The sequence below is a fragment of the Lutra lutra genome, chromosome 10 (genome assembly GCF_902655055.1).
Source record: "Lutra lutra chromosome 10, mLutLut1.2, whole genome shotgun sequence".
In the NCBI taxonomy this organism is placed as follows: Eukaryota; Metazoa; Chordata; class Mammalia; order Carnivora; family Mustelidae; genus Lutra; species Lutra lutra.
Genome location: NC_062287.1, coordinates 103,207,112 through 103,225,199, shown reverse-complemented (window position 1 = coordinate 103,225,199; position 18,088 = coordinate 103,207,112). Strand labels below are relative to the sequence as shown.

The window sequence follows — 18,088 nt, the reverse complement described above, 5'->3', positions numbered from 1 at the left end:
ATGACAGATGAGATGGACCAGCAACAAAAACCAACACCGTAGTAGAGCCCCTGGATGTCATCAGGCTCAGCCCCGATGAGCGAATTTAAGTGAAAGTGAGAAATGACAGAGAACTTCAAGGCAGATTACATGCTTATCATCAGCATTTAAATATGATATTGAGAGATATGGAAGAAACTGCGACTACTATAGAAATTGATAAGGAAACATACAAAGATATATAAATTAACAAAATGGAATATGCTGATGCTTTTTGTCTGGGGAAATGGTGTTGTACTAGTTGCCCCTCCACTGAGAGTTGGCTGAAACAAAAGAATTTATTGTGTATGGAATATAGGAGATTTAGTAGGATTGCCTCTTTAAATGTAGAAGACATTCAAAAAAGAAATCTGTGTAAATTATGGTATTAAGAAATGGCCAAGGATTCTTCCACTCCTGAAATGAGTTGATTTGCAGATAACTAAAAAAATCCCCCCCCCCCTTTTTAAAATTCATTCATTTGTCAGAGAGAGAGAGAGAGAGCAAGAATGGGGAGTAGCAGGCAGAGGGAGAAGCAAGCTCCCTGCTGAGTAGGATCCAGTAGGACTCAATCCCTGGACCCTGGGATCATGAGCAGAGCTGAAGGCAGACACTACACTGACAGAGCCACCCAGGCATTCCAGATAACTCAAAAATTCTTAAGCTAAAGGGCATTTTAGTTTTTTCCAACGCTTTCAATAAATGTGATCACCAAGATGCAGAATTCTTTTTTCAGGAATTGATTTGTTCTGTTGCTTTTTCAGACAATTTCTGTATTTTTTCCTTTAAATTAAATTTGATGTTTCTTCTTTGACCAAAAAAAAAAAAAAAAGATAGAAGTCTCAGATTTTGCTCTCAACTAGGGAGACCCTGAAGGATTTTAAGCAGGGTGATGGTTTCAGTGTGGACTTAAGGGTAGGAAGATAATGAAGAGGTTGGGGAAGATGTAAGAATGAAGAGAAGTGGAAGGATTCCAGAAACACTTAACTGGAATGAACAGCACTTGGATCTGATTATAGGTGGAGAGCAGCAGGAGAAGCAAAATTATGAAACAGGAGGAGGTGGGATAAAATCAGCTTTAAGGGGATATGATTAAACCACAGCTTGCTTCTCAGAGTTTGGGAAAGGTCGCAGCCAATTCCACTTTTTGACAGTGTCTATATATTCGAAAGTTTAAAAACGCCAAGGTGGGGTTACAAAAATTGAGGTATATTTTAAAGATTTAGGTTTAGCAAAACGGTGCTTTTAACATACAGATGCAGCAACTCTTTGCACACCTCTAGGGGTAACATGGAAAAGTCACGTTTGAAGTCTTTTACAAATGGCCTTCCTGTTCAATTTCACACGTTTCTTGAGTCCAAACAACTGAGCAATGTAAAATTATTCGTCATTTCTGGCTTATAAACAGAAGCTTGGCTTTATCGCCTAATATTTGCTAAATGCTGACCTCCAGCCGAACTCATCCTGAGCTCTTTTGTTACAACCAAACAAATTAGTATTTCATTATGGAAATAAAGAAAGTACTTCTAACAAGCAGCCGAAATAGCTCAGTTGGGAGAGCGTTAGACTGAAGATCTAAAGGTCCCTGGTTCGATCCCGGGTTTCGGCAGTGGTTTTAGATGCCACGATCAGTGGCATCCCTTCTCGCTGGGCGGCACCAGTCTCATTACGACACAATTCCCACTTGTCACAATTCTCACCCATACGAACTTAGGGTGGACGCAGAACTACTCATTTCTTCTTCTTTTTTAAACCTCTCCCAGAGGGAGGACTGAAAACCGAAAAAGGGATTTATGCCGTTTCTAAACCGCTCTGTATTAAGTCAGGCTCCCTTCGCTGACCTTGCGTCTGGCTGAGACCACCCTCTCGCTCTCCCTGCGCACCGCGAGCCGCTCACTTGCTTCTGGAAGGCAGCTATGCTCACCACTATACCACCAACGCAGCTCACTTGCTTCTGGATCGCTCCCGCCCTCTCGTTCCAGTTTCCCGCGGCGTTCCAGGAGCTGCTGGCGCTGGGACCTGTCTCCGCGGGTCCGAGCCACTAGCGCGCCGGGGCTCGGCAGGGGACTTGACGCCAGTCAAGTGCAGAGCGCAGGGCGCGGGGCTCGGTCCCCGGCGTGCGGGGGCTCGGTGGGGATGGCGGGCAACCCCGGCCCCCTCTCGGCCAGAGAAGCCCTCTATTTCGGTTTGGTCCAGCTGGTTTAACAATAACAAAAACCTAGAACAGCTTTCGGTGGTGGTGGTGGTGAGTATGGAAAGCCCTTTCTGGTTCGTGTCTACACCACTGTTATCAAATAAAATACAGGACGCCCAATTAAATTTGAATTTCAAAGAAACAAAGAATGTTTTTTAGTATAAGTATATCCCAAATACTGCGTGGACCATACAAAGTATACACACGTTTCTCAGAAATTTAACTTTAACTGAATTTGTATTTGCCAAATCGCAAACCACTATATTATATATATACCACTATTGTGTATCATATATACATACATACGCTCTGAACGGGCTGCGTCCCCTGCCTCACAGCGCCCCAGCAAATATACTGAGAAACTACCGTCTGGACGATCCGTTTTCGGAACAGCTGGTAGGTTCTTATTCTCAACATTTCCCCACATCCAAAACGCGTTTGCGCCCATCACCGAAGCTGGCCGTGGCAGATCCCCAGGAAAGGAGCCTCAGGGAATCCGCCATCCTACCTGGCCCAGGCTTCCAGAGCTGTTTACATCGGTCTGGGATGGGGGTGGGAGGGAGGGGAATTTGGAGGCTCTGGGCTGGATCCTAGTAGTTGTAATAGTAATAATAGTTGAAATAATAATAATAGTAGTGGTAGTACTAATAATAATGGTAGTAGTAGTAATAATAATAATAGTAATAATCATTATTGTTATATAATACATAATACATATTATTATAACAGTAATAAGTATAACAATACTTATATATTATTATATAATATATGCTATATTATTAATAATACTTATTACTTGTTAAGATGGTGAATAATACTTATTACTATATTTATTGATATACTTGTTAAGATGAATAATAATATTACTCATACTTACTATTACTTGCTAAGGTGATGAGTCACTCTGTCAAGATAGTGCAATGGAACAACACACACTCAGGGATGCCTTCTTTCTGGCTGGACACCAGGCTGGGACGTGGGGAGAGAGAATGGAGATTCAGTCCTCACGTTCTAAAAACCCTAGTTGTGGTGAAAGGCAAAATGCAGAAATATTGCTTTAGGACCTATTTCCATGCCCTCCCCTTTCTGCTCGTCTGTGCCAAGACAATAGCTGATGAGGGGCTTTGTCCCCCAATTCTTTGTGTTTTTGGGTGGAAGAGTGCATTTTGATGAGGGACTCTTGAAATCTAATGATGGCCAAAAGGAAGAAAAACAAAATGATGTACTAATACATAGAGGACTTCCAAGTTTGCATGATGTATGTCAGCATGTGTGACAGGGAGTTTTATAGGTCACCGTGGCTAGGCTGTGGTGTGGTGCCCGGTTGTTCACTCAAACACCAGTCTAGGTGCTGCCGTGAAGGTGTTTAGATGTGAGGAACATGTAGATCAGCAGACTTTGAGTAAAGCAGATTATCCCCTGAAATGTGGCTGGGCCTCATCCAATCATCTGAAAGTTTAAGAGCAAAGACTGGGGTTTCCTGACAAAGAAGGAACTCTCTTCAAGATGGCAAACAGAAAACCTACCTAGGTCTCCATCGTCTGACTCAAGCCCGCAACACCAACTCTTACCTGAATTTCCAGTCTGTTGGCCTACCCAATAGATTTTAAACTGGCCGACGCCCACAGCTGTGCACCAATTTCTTTTTTTTAATTTTTTTTCTTTTCAGCGTAACAGTATTCATTGTTTTTGCACCACACCCAGTGCTCCATGCAATCCGTGCCCTCTCTAAGACCCACCACCTGGTTCCCCCAACCTCCCCCTCCCCCGCCTGTTCAAAACCCTCAGATTGTTTTTCAGAGTCCATAGTCTCTCATGGTTCACCTCCCCTTCCAATTTCCCACCAATTTCTTAAAATTGCGCGCTCTCTCTCTCTCTCTCTCTCAGTGTTGGGCCTTCCCAGTTTCCAGCCCGAAGAGAAAAAGGTTGAATCCCCACGGGATGGACTTGGGATCCAAGGAAGTGCGAAGATTGGGTGTCTCTGCCAGCTTCTACTCTGCCTGCCTTCTGGTTGTCCGTCTGTGTTACTAAAGCACAAGTATTTTCCTCTATTAAAGCATTAGATTACGAGGTTCTGAAAGGTTTACTGCCTGTATGCTTGCCTGCCCGACCTGTAGTAGATCCGCAGTGTAGCGGAGGTGAAGACCAGGGATGGTGCGGGTCACCAGAAGGTACTTCTCAGGGAGGATCTCAGGGAGGATGGAGTTTAAACGGAGTTCTCAAAGACGCTTGGGACGGGCGAGGGGGAGGAGTGAAAGGGAGGTGGTAGGCCAGTACGAGGGAACAGCAGGCGTAAAGGAACAGAGGACCGAAAGGCAGCCCTGGGGTCTGTAATATGCAAATAGTGGCGTGTGCCGCCCAGAGGTGGGGAGATGCGGGTTCCCGGGTGCAGGGCGGCGCGAGCACGCGTGCGCGGAGGCCTGGCCAGTGGCGGCGGAAGGAGGGGGTGGGAGGGGGTGGGAGGGGTGGAGCGGGGGCGGAGGGGTAGGGGCGTGCTCTCCAGGCCCAGGCGCAGGTCCGAGGTGGCTGCTGGCGCTTCTGGCCGGAGCCCGCCAACATCATCTATTTTAATTAATACGCTTCGCGCTTCTTTTGGGTGGGCACCTGAGATAGGGACCAGAACTGCGAAGGGGTGCTTCTCGGAAGAAGGGGCACTTGATACCTTTAACACTGCACTGTGATCGTCGACCCCGTGCTCTTTGCTTTTAGGACAAATAGACGCGTGGGGGTGAGGGTGGGGGGCTTCTCCTCCTTTCCTCAGGCTTTTGCAGAACTCAAGATTCATGTTTGCCAAGCAGTTTCTAAATAAAACGGGATGCTTTTTATTTAAGAAATCTGCATGCAGCCCCCAAAAAACCACCTGACACCTTCCCTCCAGGGTAGTGGGTCGGAACTGGGCGAGATCACAGTCGGAGGAGGAATCCCGGAACTCACGCAACGCGGTTCTGTTAGCGCGCAGCGCAGACGGTAACAGAGCTTTCTACCACAGCAGGGAGGGACTTCCCGTGAGCCCGGATAGCTCAGTCGGTAGAGCATCAGACTTTTAATCTGAGGGTCCAGGGTTCAAGTCCCTGTTCGGGCGAGGCAGTCTCTCTCTCTTTTTTTTTTTCTTAATAACTTAAAAATAAGAATAAACTTTCGCCATCCGGGTTGCCTTCAGAGAAAGGAGTAAAATCTTTGAGCGCGTGGGTTGCGAGTCAAGACGCTTCCGTGAAAAGCAAGACCTCAGCGAGGACTGACACTGGGAACCTTTGTGCAAAGACCCCCCGGAAAACTTGCGGTGCACTGCTCCAGGTCATTAAATAGGCTGCTTTATTCTGCAACCACTAGGCAGGCCCCCGGGTCCCAACTACTGACTGCTGTATTCACAGGAAGAGGGAACAGATGCCTTCCAGGACTGCCCGGGCACCGCCCTCCATCGCTGTTTGGGGCCGTCCCCGCTGACCTTGTCTCTGGGGTTCCCTCCTGCTAGGTGCCTGCGACTATGGCGTGGATCTTGCATCTATACGCCACTTTTCTATCCTTCTAGAGAATATGTCTGCACTCTGAAAAGGAAGAGACAGCTATCTAGAAACCCACGCACCAGACAGAGCAGTCCCCTCTCTAAACGAAGGCTTCTCTCTACCCTCCCCTTGCAAATTGTGACCCTGAACACAGGGAGGAGTTGAGGCGGACATGGCAGCTTCTGCTGTGGGAAAAAGAGAGTGCTAATTGGAAAGACTTCAAGAGGCTGGAATGGGGCGAATCCTGGTGTTGCAAAAACAAATTAAGTCAGCTAACAAAGGAAGGAGTTAGCTTCTGAAAGGTTTTGAGGAAGTTGGGTTGTGGACACAGGAGAAGCTTAGGCACCGGTTCCTGGGGAGTTAGAGGGAAGGTGCATCTTTGCTTCACTAGAGATTGACCCTATCACTAGGCAACAAAGGAGAGTCTACATTGATCTCCTTAGCAGGATGGAGGTGTAGGTTGAGTCACCTGCCCTTTTAGCTGATGGATGGTGGTACCCAGGGAGTCCTGATTAGTGTGGCAGATCCAGGATGGAGGGAGCGCTCAAGAGGGAGGCTGGGCCTTCACGCTCCACACTGGAGTGCCTTACCCGGAGCCTACACAGACCCACAATTACCTCCCAGTCTCCAAAGTGCAGCTTCCTCATCAGGAGAAAGCGAATCAGAGCAACAGCATCCATCTTATGAACTTGTTATCAAATGAGGTAACAAGGCATACACAGTGCTTAGTAGAGTTTTTCCCCAAGGTAAACATTCAATATACTGTAGCTATTCTCATTATTATTATCCAATATTTAATATTGTTATTATTTTGAATCTAGGGAGGAAACAAAAGATACCTGTCGAAACAGGTAAGGAACCATTCCAAAGAAACAGACTTCCCAATAAGCCCAAGATCATAAGCCTATCCATATTCATGTGATATTTGTGTTAGTTGGTATGTGCTGAAGGGACAGCAATGGTCACTGATCCAAGTAAGAGCAGAGTGTACTCTTTGGGCCAGTCAGGCTTCTTTCTTGAAAAAAGTGAACCAAGGGGTTCAGATGGCATCTCAGGGAGAGAAACTAGGTGAGGAGCTATGTCAATTTTTCTTCTCTTTGAGGGAGTCCTTTGGAAAGTGATCCAGTGCACTTTTGGCAACCTTGAAAAGTGAAGTGTCTTTGCTCCAGTCATTTCCTGACTGAACAAGAACAGAGCGAGCTGGGACAAGGAGAGGACAGGGGTGGAGAGCATTGCGATCTCCTGGTTCCTTCCTCCCTATCTCAAGGTCACTCCCTCCGTCTTTCACCAAAGAGGGAAAAGTGAGAAAAACAACAACAACAGCAACAAAAACCCTATGTCTGTCTTGACCAAGACATTTTGGGCTTTGGAGCTGGACAGCTCTGGTTCAGTTCTGTATGAGATCAGTTATTTCATTTAAAAATTATCAAATTATCAACCTCAGGGCAGGGATGAAGTGGGTGGAGATTGAATGAGACCATGTAGGTCATGTCCAGGCACACAGTAGGCACTTAGTAAGTGGCCCTATTTACTCTTATTTGGGGAGGGCCCCGGGGAGAGAGAGAGAAAGCATTAGCGATTAAGGAAAGGGTTAAGATATAGGCAGGCAGAGGTAGGGGGCCCCTGACTAGGCTCTGAAACTATTCCTGGCAGGCCCAAGTGATAAGCCAGAGTGAACAAGAGATAAAGGAATAGACCAGACCACCTGGCCCTGATGTTAGGGAGGGTTTTTTTTTTTTTTTTTTTTTTCTGTTTGTTTGTTTTGTTTTGCTTTGTTTGCGGCTACAGTGTAATCACAAAAAATGACCAAACCTCAAAGAATTCAGTAATTAAGGGTGTTCTCAATAGTCCTTGCTCAAACTCCAAGATGGTGCGAGGATCTCAAGGCCACAAGCCTCCCAGGCAGTTCTCAGTAAAAGACGGCCACCAAAAGCCCTCAGTGGCAACCCATTCCGGACCCCTCTCACTTCCCTTCTGCTCTCACCTTCACTTAATAAACTTTCACTTCGCTTTACCCTTTTGAGTCCCCAAGATTCATTTTTCGACTCTGTGAGACAAGAACCCTGCAATCCTGTTAACATTCGGATAGGAATGCTAAATCTTCCTCTTAGGACAGGAATTAGTTTTCTCATTCACTGCTCTCAAAACCTGAGAGCTGTACACAGTATGATTTGGAAGGCGAAATTAGGAACTGAAAAGGCGAAGATAAAAGAAAGGTGGTTTCTTTTCCCCTTTGCTTTCTTTTTTAAATTTCCCCTAACAGGGTAGCAAAAACTCTTGTATTTGCCGAAATAGCTCAGTTGGGAGAGCGTTAGACTGAAGATCTAAAGGTCCCTGGTTCGATCCCGGGTTTCGGCAGGGTTTTTGCCCACACGCCCCAGAACAGACCAGAGACTCTGTTCCTTTGAGTACTCTCCCTCGTGCCCCGCGATGCGCCTGCGCAGCTGCTTGGTTGGGTCGTGTATGGGTGGGTGGGTGTCTCTTAGCCTGTGTTACCCTCTCCCGCGCTTGCGCAGCGGCAGTGCGGTTCTCGGCGCGTGTGCCCTCCGCTGCGCGTGCGCACCGGCCGGGAGGGTTTTAGCGCCCTGGGGAGGCGACTGTGCTTTCAATCAGCACGGGGGGCGTCCTGCGGCCGTGGGCCTGGTCTCAAGCCCAGAAGGGCGGAATGCCCCGCCCCCAGTGTAAGACCTCACAGTAGGCTCCCAGTGCCGTCAGCACTTAGGGCTCGCGAGTTTTTCTCGTGGGTGACAGATGTGCCCAAGGCCCTAAAAAGTTTGTCTATACGGATGGTTCCCAGCCGGAGATGTGACTCAGAAGCACATGTCTCGGTTTGAAAGAGTGCTTGGAACCTATTTTCTCCCTGCGCCTTTACGCTGCGCAGTTACCGCCAGGAGCGTTCCTGTCAGGACTGACGACGGGGCTGCGGTTTTCTTGCTCATAGGTCTATTGGTGTTCCGGATAGAAAAGTAAGTTTCAAGGAAAAAATATCACAGGCAAAAAGTCACATTCCAAAGTTGGAAGAGAAAGGTCCGAGCTTGGAAGACTCCTCAGGTGGCCCTTTGCGCATGCGCTAAGCCAGGCCTGGGTGGTAACCTGCTCTCACCCCACACAACCCAGGTGTGCTCTGCCTAACCCCCACCTGTTCATTAAGAGTGGTGTGAACACTGTCTCAAATTTGTTTTTGGAATTTAAAATTACCTCCGCCCGAACAGGGACTTGAACCCTGGACCCTCAGATTAAAAGTCTGATGCTCTACCGACTGAGCTATCCGGGCTCGCTGGGGAGTTTATTTCCTTGCCCTATCCACAGTCAAATAGGGCACGTGTCCGCATTCTTTTCCTACTGAATTAACATCCCTAGTCCTTTTACTGATTTCCTGCGAGGTGAAACTGCAGAAGCAAGCTCCAGTGGGTGTTTGGCGGGACGGAATCCCTTTTCTCCCATCAGAGACAGACTGTAAAGAGAATATCCGCCTGCCTCCCCGGCCTTGCCCGCGGGCAGCAACCCCCTCCCCGCCTCCACCTTCCCTCCCGAAAGAGCTGGCATCCTAAAGGGTCTGTCACCAGGGGAATTCCCTAGATTTAGGGCCTCTCCGCGTGCTTTTGGCTGAGCAGCGGCATTTTTAATTCCAGTGCTGGTCTTTGAAGAGTCCCGAAGCGTCTTGTGGGTGGCGAATTACGAATAATTAAGTTTCCACTAATCTATTCAACAGGCGTTCATCGAGGGCCTGACGCTCTCAAGCCTTTAGGCAAACTGGGGCTGCAAAGGCCCACTCCTGGTCCTCAGTGCCGCGACAGGACGCGTTACCAGAGGCACCCGATCCAGCTCTTTGACGGTGGGAAACTGACTTTGGCAGCGTTACGCGGCCGACACCAGAAGTAAGAGGCAGTACAGTCTTCCAGGGGGGTGGTGAAGCCTGAACTGAGCTATGAATGGTGACGGGGCCCCTGTAGACTGGGAAAGAATTCTACCTGTTACAGGGTACCTTCAACACCTGTATGATGGATCGATCTTTCCTCCTAGAATGTTTCTGCTGGGAGGCAGACACCCCTGTATGTCCCCAATGCCTAGCCAGTAGCTGACACAGATCAAACTCTCAAAACTGCTGTGGCATGAATGAGGGCCATGGGTCAAGGAATGCTTTTAGTCAAGGTTCCGAGAGCAGAATTTGTTCCTGGGAGTTTTTGTTTAGTGGAGAGAGGAGGGGAACATTCATGTCGAGGTGAATGACTTCCACAAATGGAATAGCTTGGGCTTGAAAAAGTTCTATGCCACCCCCTTTTACTACCCCGTTTTCTTTATGTTAAAGTGCTCATTGCCATCAGAAATTCTGTTTAGTTGCTAATTTATAAACCACCTCTTCCCATCACTGTGTGATGTAAGTGCTGCTGGACAGTAATCTTGTTGGTAAGGACCTTGTCTTTTTTGTTGTTCTTATTTTTTATTTCTTTTACTTAAAGAAAAAAAAAAGTTTGCATTCCTATAACCTGAGCGTTTAAAACAGTCGTTGGTGCATAGCAGGATCTTAAGAAATAACTGTTGACTAATCTCAAAGGTTGAAGGTTTTTACTACATAGTGTGTCTCCCCTCGCCCTGTCCCCAAGGTATAGTTTTACACAGACCTTTCATTTCAGTTTGTTGCTATAGGTTCCGTTTTGGCGAAAACGTGAACATTCAGATCCATCCGGAGGTCCCAGACTGTTCACCACCTTTAAGCCTTAGGGAAATTCAGAGAGAATGGCTTTTTTCTGGAAAAGCAGGGATAACCTTTACCAGAAGTGGGGTTCGAACCCACGAGGATATAAATCCATTGGATCTTAAGTCCAACGCCTTAACCACTCGGCCATTCTGGTATCCTTCGTATTATTGTTTACTTTTATGCAACTTGACCAATACGGAGCTGCTATCGTTTCAAAACAATTAAAAAATTTTATTGCCAACGTAAAAGAACAATATAAGGGAGGAAAAAAAATCCCAGTAACATATCACATCATGCTAATTTCTCCACCTTCGGTCACTAGAGACTCTGGGGCCCCCCCTCAAAGCCACTGGAAGGCTCAGGTGGCGGGATTCTTACCACCTTCGCACGAGAGGACACAACAGGGAGCTGGGAATGAGTTTCTTTCCTTTCCATCGCGGGGGAGTGGGGTGCGGAATTTTAAGTCGGTTAAGGTGTTGTTCTTTTTTTTTTTTTTTTCCTTTTACTTCGTCCTTTTCCTTACCAAAACAAAAGCGACTCTGGTGGGACTCGAACCCACAACCTTTGAATACCTTCATCTGTCTAGAAGTCCAATGCGCTATCCATTGCGCCACAGAGCCAGGCACTTGCACTCGTTCCGCGCCGCTTACATCAAGGTGGCCGCGGCTCCCGTCCCGGGACACTCGCCGCGGCCACGCCCGTCTTCTTTCTCCGACAAGCGGTGGAGCGGGTGCGGCCAAGGAGAAGCGTGGGTGGGAGCTGCGCTGGCAAGTCCGAGATCCCTCTGAAAGTGTCTCTCCGCAAGCGACAGCCGGGCAGCAACTCCCAGTCTCGGTCCGCATTGGAAAGGAAAAGGTCTTTGTGTGCAGTTCTTCCACCCTGGAGAGCCGGTGCAGCGCGCGGTTCCATAGTGTAGCGGTTAGCACGTCTGCTTTACGCGCAGAAGGTCCTGGGTTCGAGCCCCAGTGGAACCAGGGGGTTGTAGTTATACGTTTTAGCGGTATTTTCAGGTTTCCCTTTGCCAGCCAGGTCCTGAATTTTACTCGGGGAAGAGCGAGGCGCTGCGGTTACGCGCCCCGGGCTCGGCGCTGCGCCCTGCCGCGTCGGCCTCAGTCCGGTAGGCGCCCGCGCAGATCCGCCGCGGAGGCTGCCGCCGTGTGGCGCCTCTGGGGAGGTGCAGGCGGTCGACCCGGCGCCAGTCTCAGCGCGCCTCTGCGCCTGCGCCCTGCGGACCACCCTGCAGTCCAGCCTCGCAGTGCCCGCGCGGGGTCTGAGCTCACTTGCTCCTTCCTAAGCCCTGCTCCGGGCGTCTTTTAAAAGTTGCTGCCACCGCTCAGTGGGGGGATAGTCGGAGTGTTACCTCCCTCCTTTGCTGATTACTCCAACTCCACTGGTCTCATTATTTACTGAAATTAAAAATCTCTTTGAAAAATTATATGTACATGCTTCGGAATTCAGAGAGCCCCACGTCTTACACTGATGCCCCCCTCTGACCAAGCTTTTCTCCTTAACCAAACGACCCGAGCTCTGAGCCTGCTTCTCCACGAGGCCTGTCACCTCGCCGTGAAGACTGGAACAAACAGCAACGCTAACATGGTTTTCAGGCATTCTCAAGGTGACCCTAGGTCCACCGGAAGTGCTGCCTGAGAGAACTGAAGGCTGCCCAATTTACTTTGGTTTCAGCCAACACCTGAGCACAGGACCCCCGTCTCCCAACCTCTGTGGGAAGGCCAAGAGCCTACCTTTTGTTAGAGTTAAGGACCACGTGGGGTTTATGTGGACCAACTCCCCCGTTTCCAGATTTTTTGTTATTTTCGCTTCCCTGACTCTACTGAGCTCCGATCACACCCTCCCCTATTCCTTCTTTCTTCTTTAAAATGCCCAGCCACTCTGTACAAATCAGCGCTGAATGCAGTTCATGCTGGACACTTGTCCCTCTTGCAGTAGTGTATTACTGATTAAAATCTGTGCTCTCCCTTTTAACTGGAGTCCAGCTTTCTCTTCAACTCCTCCCACCTTTTAACCACTAGAAGTTTCTTTTGTGACCCTTCAGGGCTAGTCTTTGCATTCTCCAGTACAGGCGTGCCCTTCTTTATTAGCCAATTAGGATTTTCGTACAAAAGATAGCATACCGTAGGTACTATTCCCCTCACCCCAACGATATTCTGGAAATCATTCTATGTCATTCATAAGTCTGCTCATCCTTTCGCTTCCTGTGGATGGATGTATCACAATTGTTTATACCATTTGATGAACCATTACAGACAGTGCTGGTGGTGGATTTCCTTGTTCAGTGGTTTTGGGGCGGATCAACATAAAGAGTAATAATAGCAAAATCTTGACTAGGTATTTCCCATGTGGCTAGGCAGGAGTCTCAGTCGGCTCAGGTAACACTCTCGATGATTGTATTATTGTCTAACCCATTGGGGAGATGAGGAAGAAGCATAGGGAAGGTAAGGGATTGCACAGGATCATACTGGTCGGGGACAGAATAGGGTATCACCTAGGCAGGCAGGGTATTGCCTTTTTGTCTTAGGAAAGGAATTGCTGGGAATATATATGTTATATTTCTGTGAATATTGCTACTTTCACCTCCAAAGGGCTTGGACAATATTATACTCCCACCAATGTGAGAGTGCTTGCTTGACTTCAGTCTCTCTCAGATAAAAAATATTAACAGGCTTTTGGGTCTCTTTGCCTTTTGAAAGGGGAAGATGTTTTAATTTATATGTCTTTCATCAGAGTAAGGTTGACTATTCATGTGCTTAAAAAACATTCTCTTTCCTCCCTATCTTCCTTTTTCCCTACCTCCCTTCCTTCCATCCTACCATCTGTTCTATCCTTTTGTCCAAATTTCTATTATATTGGTAATGTTTTCTTACTGATTTTTAGGTGTTTTTATAAATATAGATTTAGATATATTTCGCAAATGTATTTCCCAGACTTAGCATTTGCCTCTTAATTTTACTTTTGATATTTTGTGCAGAAATTTTAAAACTTTTAACATAGTCAAATTCCTTATCCTTTTGTTTATTTATTTTTGAGGGGGAGATTTAAATTTTCTTTCCTAGAAAATGCTTCCCCATTCTGAGATTATGTTCCAAAAATGATGCTATATTTTCTCCAGCTTATTATTTACTTAAAATTTACCTGTTACACCTTTGGTCCTTATGAAACCTCTATAACTGGGTGCTATGGTCTGAATGTTTATGAGCCCCCAAAACACAGATGCTGAAAGCTAATCCTCAATGTGATGGTGTTGGGGGTGTTGGAAGGTAATGAGAATAATACCCTCATCAGTGGGATTAGTGCCCTTTTATTTATTTATTTATTTATTAAGATTTTCATTTATTTGAGAGAGAAAGAGAGAGAGAATAGCAGGGGAGGAGCAGAGGGACAAGCAGACCCCCTGCTGAGCAGGGAGCCTGATACAGGATTTAATCCCAGGACCCTGAGATCATGACCTGAGCCAAAGGCAGACACTCAACCAACTGAGCCATCCAGACACCCCATGGATTAGTGCCTTTTTAGGAGAGTCCCCAGAAAGTTCCCTCATCCCCTCTGCCATGTAGAACAGCAAGAAGACAGTGATCTATGAACCAGTGTTCTTACCAGACCAAATCTGCTAGTGCCTTGATCTTGGACTTCCCAAACTCCAAATCGATGAGATAGATTTCTGCTGCTTATAAGCCACGCAGTCTGTGCTATTTTTGTTACAGCAGCCTGAATGGACTAAGGAACTGTGTAAACTATGCAAGGGCAACAGTAGGCCCCTGTAGAGGGATTTTATAAAGCAATCTGGAAGATTGGGATGAATAAATCAGTCAACTTGTGCTCTCCCTTTTAACATAAATTCCAAAAATTAAAGGTCCTGTCTGTTACATGGTCTTTAGGTTCAAGTTCCTTAATATCCTTTCCTTAGAACTTTCCAGAAGCTCTGCTGGTGCAGGTTTCCCCTCTGATACTCTTTTGGCTCATCAAACCATCTTACTTCTGCTTTTCTGTGTCTCACAGGCTGGTTTCATTCCCTTCTCACAAAGGGCATAGCTTTGGGTGGTCTGGCAGACTATAGAAATTCAGCCTGTAGAGTCCAGATCCAAACTGTGGGTTCAATCCCTGGTTCTGTTTCTCTTGGTTGTGTGACCATGGCATAGTACATAACCTGCTGTGCTGTGTGACATTGGGTTAGTTGCTTAACTATTCTGTGCCATGATTTCCTCTTCTGTAAAATGAGGATCAAGCTCAGCTTAAGATTCTGGAGAGGATTTAGTAAATTACTGTATGTAAAGCATTTCAATGAAATGCACATAGCAAGCATTTAACAAATGACATCTATCATCATCATTATTATTACTGATTTGGTGGATTAATCTGGTAAGTTTAGGGAGAATAACATGGTTCTCTCATAGGGACATTTTAAAAAAAAATGGTGGGCGCTTGGGTGGCTCAGTGGGTTAAGCTGCTGCCTTCGGCTCAGGTCATGATCTCGGAGTCTTGGGATCGAGCCCCGCGTCGGGCTCTCTGCTCTCTCGGGGAGCCTGCTTCCTCCTCTCTCTCTGCCTGCCTCTCTGCCTGCTTGTGATCTCTCTGTCAAATTAAAAAAAAAAAAAAATCTTTAAAAAAATGGTAAGTGCTAAGAACATCAGCTCTTCATTTACTGGCCTCTCTTCTAGGCTTGCAGGGTTGATGTAGGAAAGAAATTAGGATTCAAAGCCGACAGCCAAGAAAGAATTCTTGAGAGTCTTTGGTGCAAAAAGGTGGTTTTATTAAAGCAGGGGACAGGACCAGTGGACAGAAAGAGTTGCATTGGGGTCATGAAGAGTGGCCCATTGTGTACTTTCAGGTTGAGGAGGAGGGTTAGGGGTAGTATAAGCCTCCCAGGTATTTTGGAAACAAGGTTTCCAGGATCTTGAGGGGGCTAGCTATTGTTAGGAAAGATCATTTGTTACTGTTTAGTAAAAACTCAGGCATGAAACCCCTCAGATATATATCGGTGGGTCATATGTTTGGAGGATGATTGCCAATATGCATCTGGGGTCGTAGAGGTAGAAATAAAGGAAGTTTCCAAAGACAATTTTATAGACTTACAAGGTATTGGGGATTGGGCTAAGATTGACTTCTGCCCTTAGCAAAGTATCAACATCTAGACAGTTGAGTTCCTAGAGGAATGTCACTCTGCCTGTTTCAAGGACTTGTCAGTGGGCTATAGGGAGCAGGGAAATTTAATAATTTTACTTCTACTTTTGTTTCTTACATCACAAGGGACAGTCTTCTCCCTCTGTCTCTTCACGTTGTCTGTCCTCCATCTGCATCCTTGGGTCCAAGTTTCCCCTTTTCATGAGGGCACCGTTGTATGGCACGAGGGCCCACCCTAATGGTTTCACGTTAATCTGATTATCTCTATCACAACCCCGTCTCCAAACAGGGTTGTGTTCTGAGGTCCTGGGGGTTAGGACTCCAACAGATGAATTTGTGGGAGGGGGGACACCAGCCATGGCATAACTTGTCCAAAGCAGAACATGCAGTGTTGCCCAGAAACAGGATCTGCCCTGTATTTCCCTTCTTGGTGAGCCATCTGCTACCCCAGCACCCCACCCTAGCCAGAGGCCCAGCACTTTTCCCATTTCCTTACCCCCCCATCCATCCACACCAGAGCTGGCAGATTCTTTTCTCTGTACCCGTTTCTCCCCTGTTCCACCCAGCTCAGGTCTCACTCATCTCCTCCTTGGAGGGCCAGGCGGCATCCCCGTCTCCAGTCCTGTGCTTCTCAAAGGGACTAGAGCGACTTCTCTAAAATGCAAATGGCACATCCCCCTTCCCCTGTCCACCCTCTGAGATGTGGTCTCCCTCTCCAGCCTGCCCCTCATCTCATTTCTTTCTTCCCTGGTGCCTGGGGTGCCTTTCCTGGTGCTTCTCCCCACTTCTCACTGTCATCTTTGAAAAGCAGCTACTCTAATCCTTGACAGTTTGGAGACACTTCTGTCTGCTTTCCTGACTTCAGCCTGGGCATCTGCGCAGCTGGAAACCCCTTCTGGTCCCCATTCAGTTCTGGGCATTAAGGACCATGAGGTCAGGGCATCTTGTTAATTCTTCTCTCTTCCCCTCCCCCAGCCCCAGGTACTGTTAAAGGAAAAATATTCTGACACTTCTTAAAACAATAAGAAAGACTATTCAGGCCCATTGCCATATGTGTCAAGACTGTTGCCATAGGGGACAGAGACTGGGCTCAATTCTGAATACAGTAAAGTCAGCTGGAGACCTACAGCCATGGAGCAGGACTGGGGAAGGGGATGAGTGGAAAATTACTAAGCAGAGACATCCAGATCAGGGGATTCTCAGTAAACTGACATCACAAGATTCTTGGTGAAGGTGGGGCAGGGTGATCCAAGGTCAAAAGCAGGGAATGAGGAATTTGATGTGATATTGATCAAAGGTGATCAGATGCCAGAAGTGGGGAGAGTCTCGCTAAACTGAATCTGCAGGATGGTTGGGAGCTCTGGGTTGAAGAGAGGTTGGGGCAAGTGCAGGTGTAGAGAAGAGGAGGGGGCTCTTGGGAGCCTGGCTCAAAGTCTGGCCAAAAGAGAGGCTTTGCTGGCACCCCACCCAGTTCCCAGTCTGTAGCAGGCCCATGATTCATGTGCATTGCTTTTAACGTATATCTGAGTCGTAAAAGGCCTTTAGAATGGTGGCGTCTTAAAATTTTACTCTTCTTGTGAGTTAAATTTAATTCAGTTTCTTTTGTAACTTTTCCGCCAAAGAGGAAGCTCAGCCTTTTTGGAGTTTGTCTTTAGAGATTTTCAAACAGAGCGCCCACTTTGCAGAGGAATGTCTTGTCAGAAATCTCTATATTTCAAGCTTCAAAAAGATAGGGTTTATTATAGGCCTGAAACTATCAGGTATTTTTTCTAGAAGATATAAGAGAAAACCGTTGTGACTACTGTTTAGGCAAAAAATTCTTACATAGGACACAGAAAGTGTCCCTAAAATAAACAATGAATTTAACTTCATCAAAATGTAAAAACAAACAAACAAACAAACAAACAAACAAACAAACTTCAACTTGTCTAAAAATACTCTTAAAGGAAAAGACATATCACAGACTGGAAGAAAAATATTTGCCAAAGGCTTATCTGGTAAGTCTTGTATTGAGAATTTATTAAAAAGGTCTCTTATGATGTCTTATGATAAGAAAACAAACAACCTCATACAAAAATGGTCAGAGATCTGAACAGACTTTTCACCAAAGATGATATACACATGGTAGGCAAAGGCACCAAAAGATGCTCAACGTTATTAGTCATTCCGAAAATGGACAGTAAAATTACACTACGCACTTGTTAGCATACGTAAAAAACAAAAACTTAACGCTAACAATGCCAAGAGCTGACAAGAATGAGGAGTAACTAGAATTCCCGAATGTTGCTGGTAGGAATGCAAATGCTATCGCCACTTAGGAAAAGAATTTAGAAATTTCTATAAAAGTAAACACACTTATTTTTAACAGCAGTTCTACTTCTAGGTATTTATCTAGGAGATAGGAAAGCGTACATTTACACAAAGATCTATGTGTAAATATTTATAACAACTTCAATCATAAATTCTCCCAAAACTGGGACCTAACGACATGTCCTTGACTGGAGAAGAGATAAGGAGACGGTGGTACCAGCCAGGTCC

General features: G+C 46.5%; 7 non-coding genes and 1 pseudogene across 7 annotated transcripts; 5 read left to right on the top strand and 3 right to left on the bottom strand.

Annotated features, from left to right (window-relative positions):
• On the top strand, nucleotides 1–306 carry LOC125110291 (U6 snRNA-associated Sm-like protein LSm3; annotated as a pseudogene).
• Nucleotides 307–1,554: 1,248 nt separating this feature from the next.
• On the top strand, nucleotides 1,555–1,627 carry TRNAF-GAA (transfer RNA phenylalanine (anticodon GAA)). The gene has a single exon. It is a non-coding gene; the product is annotated as a tRNA-Phe (tRNA).
• Nucleotides 1,628–5,221: 3,594 nt separating this feature from the next.
• Nucleotides 5,222–5,294, top strand: TRNAK-UUU (transfer RNA lysine (anticodon UUU)). The gene has a single exon. It is a non-coding gene; the product is annotated as a tRNA-Lys (tRNA).
• Nucleotides 5,295–8,000: 2,706 nt separating this feature from the next.
• Nucleotides 8,001–8,073, top strand: TRNAF-GAA (transfer RNA phenylalanine (anticodon GAA)). Its single transcript has one exon. It is a non-coding gene; the product is annotated as a tRNA-Phe (tRNA).
• An 843-nt stretch (nucleotides 8,074–8,916) lies between these two features.
• On the bottom strand, nucleotides 8,917–8,989 carry TRNAK-UUU (transfer RNA lysine (anticodon UUU)). Its single transcript has one exon. It is a non-coding gene; the product is annotated as a tRNA-Lys (tRNA).
• A 1,496-nt stretch (nucleotides 8,990–10,485) lies between these two features.
• On the bottom strand, nucleotides 10,486–10,568 carry TRNAL-UAA (transfer RNA leucine (anticodon UAA)). The gene has a single exon. It is a non-coding gene; the product is annotated as a tRNA-Leu (tRNA).
• A 380-nt stretch (nucleotides 10,569–10,948) lies between these two features.
• On the bottom strand, nucleotides 10,949–11,034 carry TRNAR-UCU (transfer RNA arginine (anticodon UCU)). The gene is given in 2 exon segments: nucleotides 10,949–10,984; nucleotides 10,998–11,034. It is a non-coding gene; the product is annotated as a tRNA-Arg (tRNA).
• Nucleotides 11,035–11,315: 281 nt separating this feature from the next.
• On the top strand, nucleotides 11,316–11,388 carry TRNAV-UAC (transfer RNA valine (anticodon UAC)). The gene has a single exon. It is a non-coding gene; the product is annotated as a tRNA-Val (tRNA).
• Nucleotides 11,389–18,088: the final 6,700 nt, after the last annotated feature.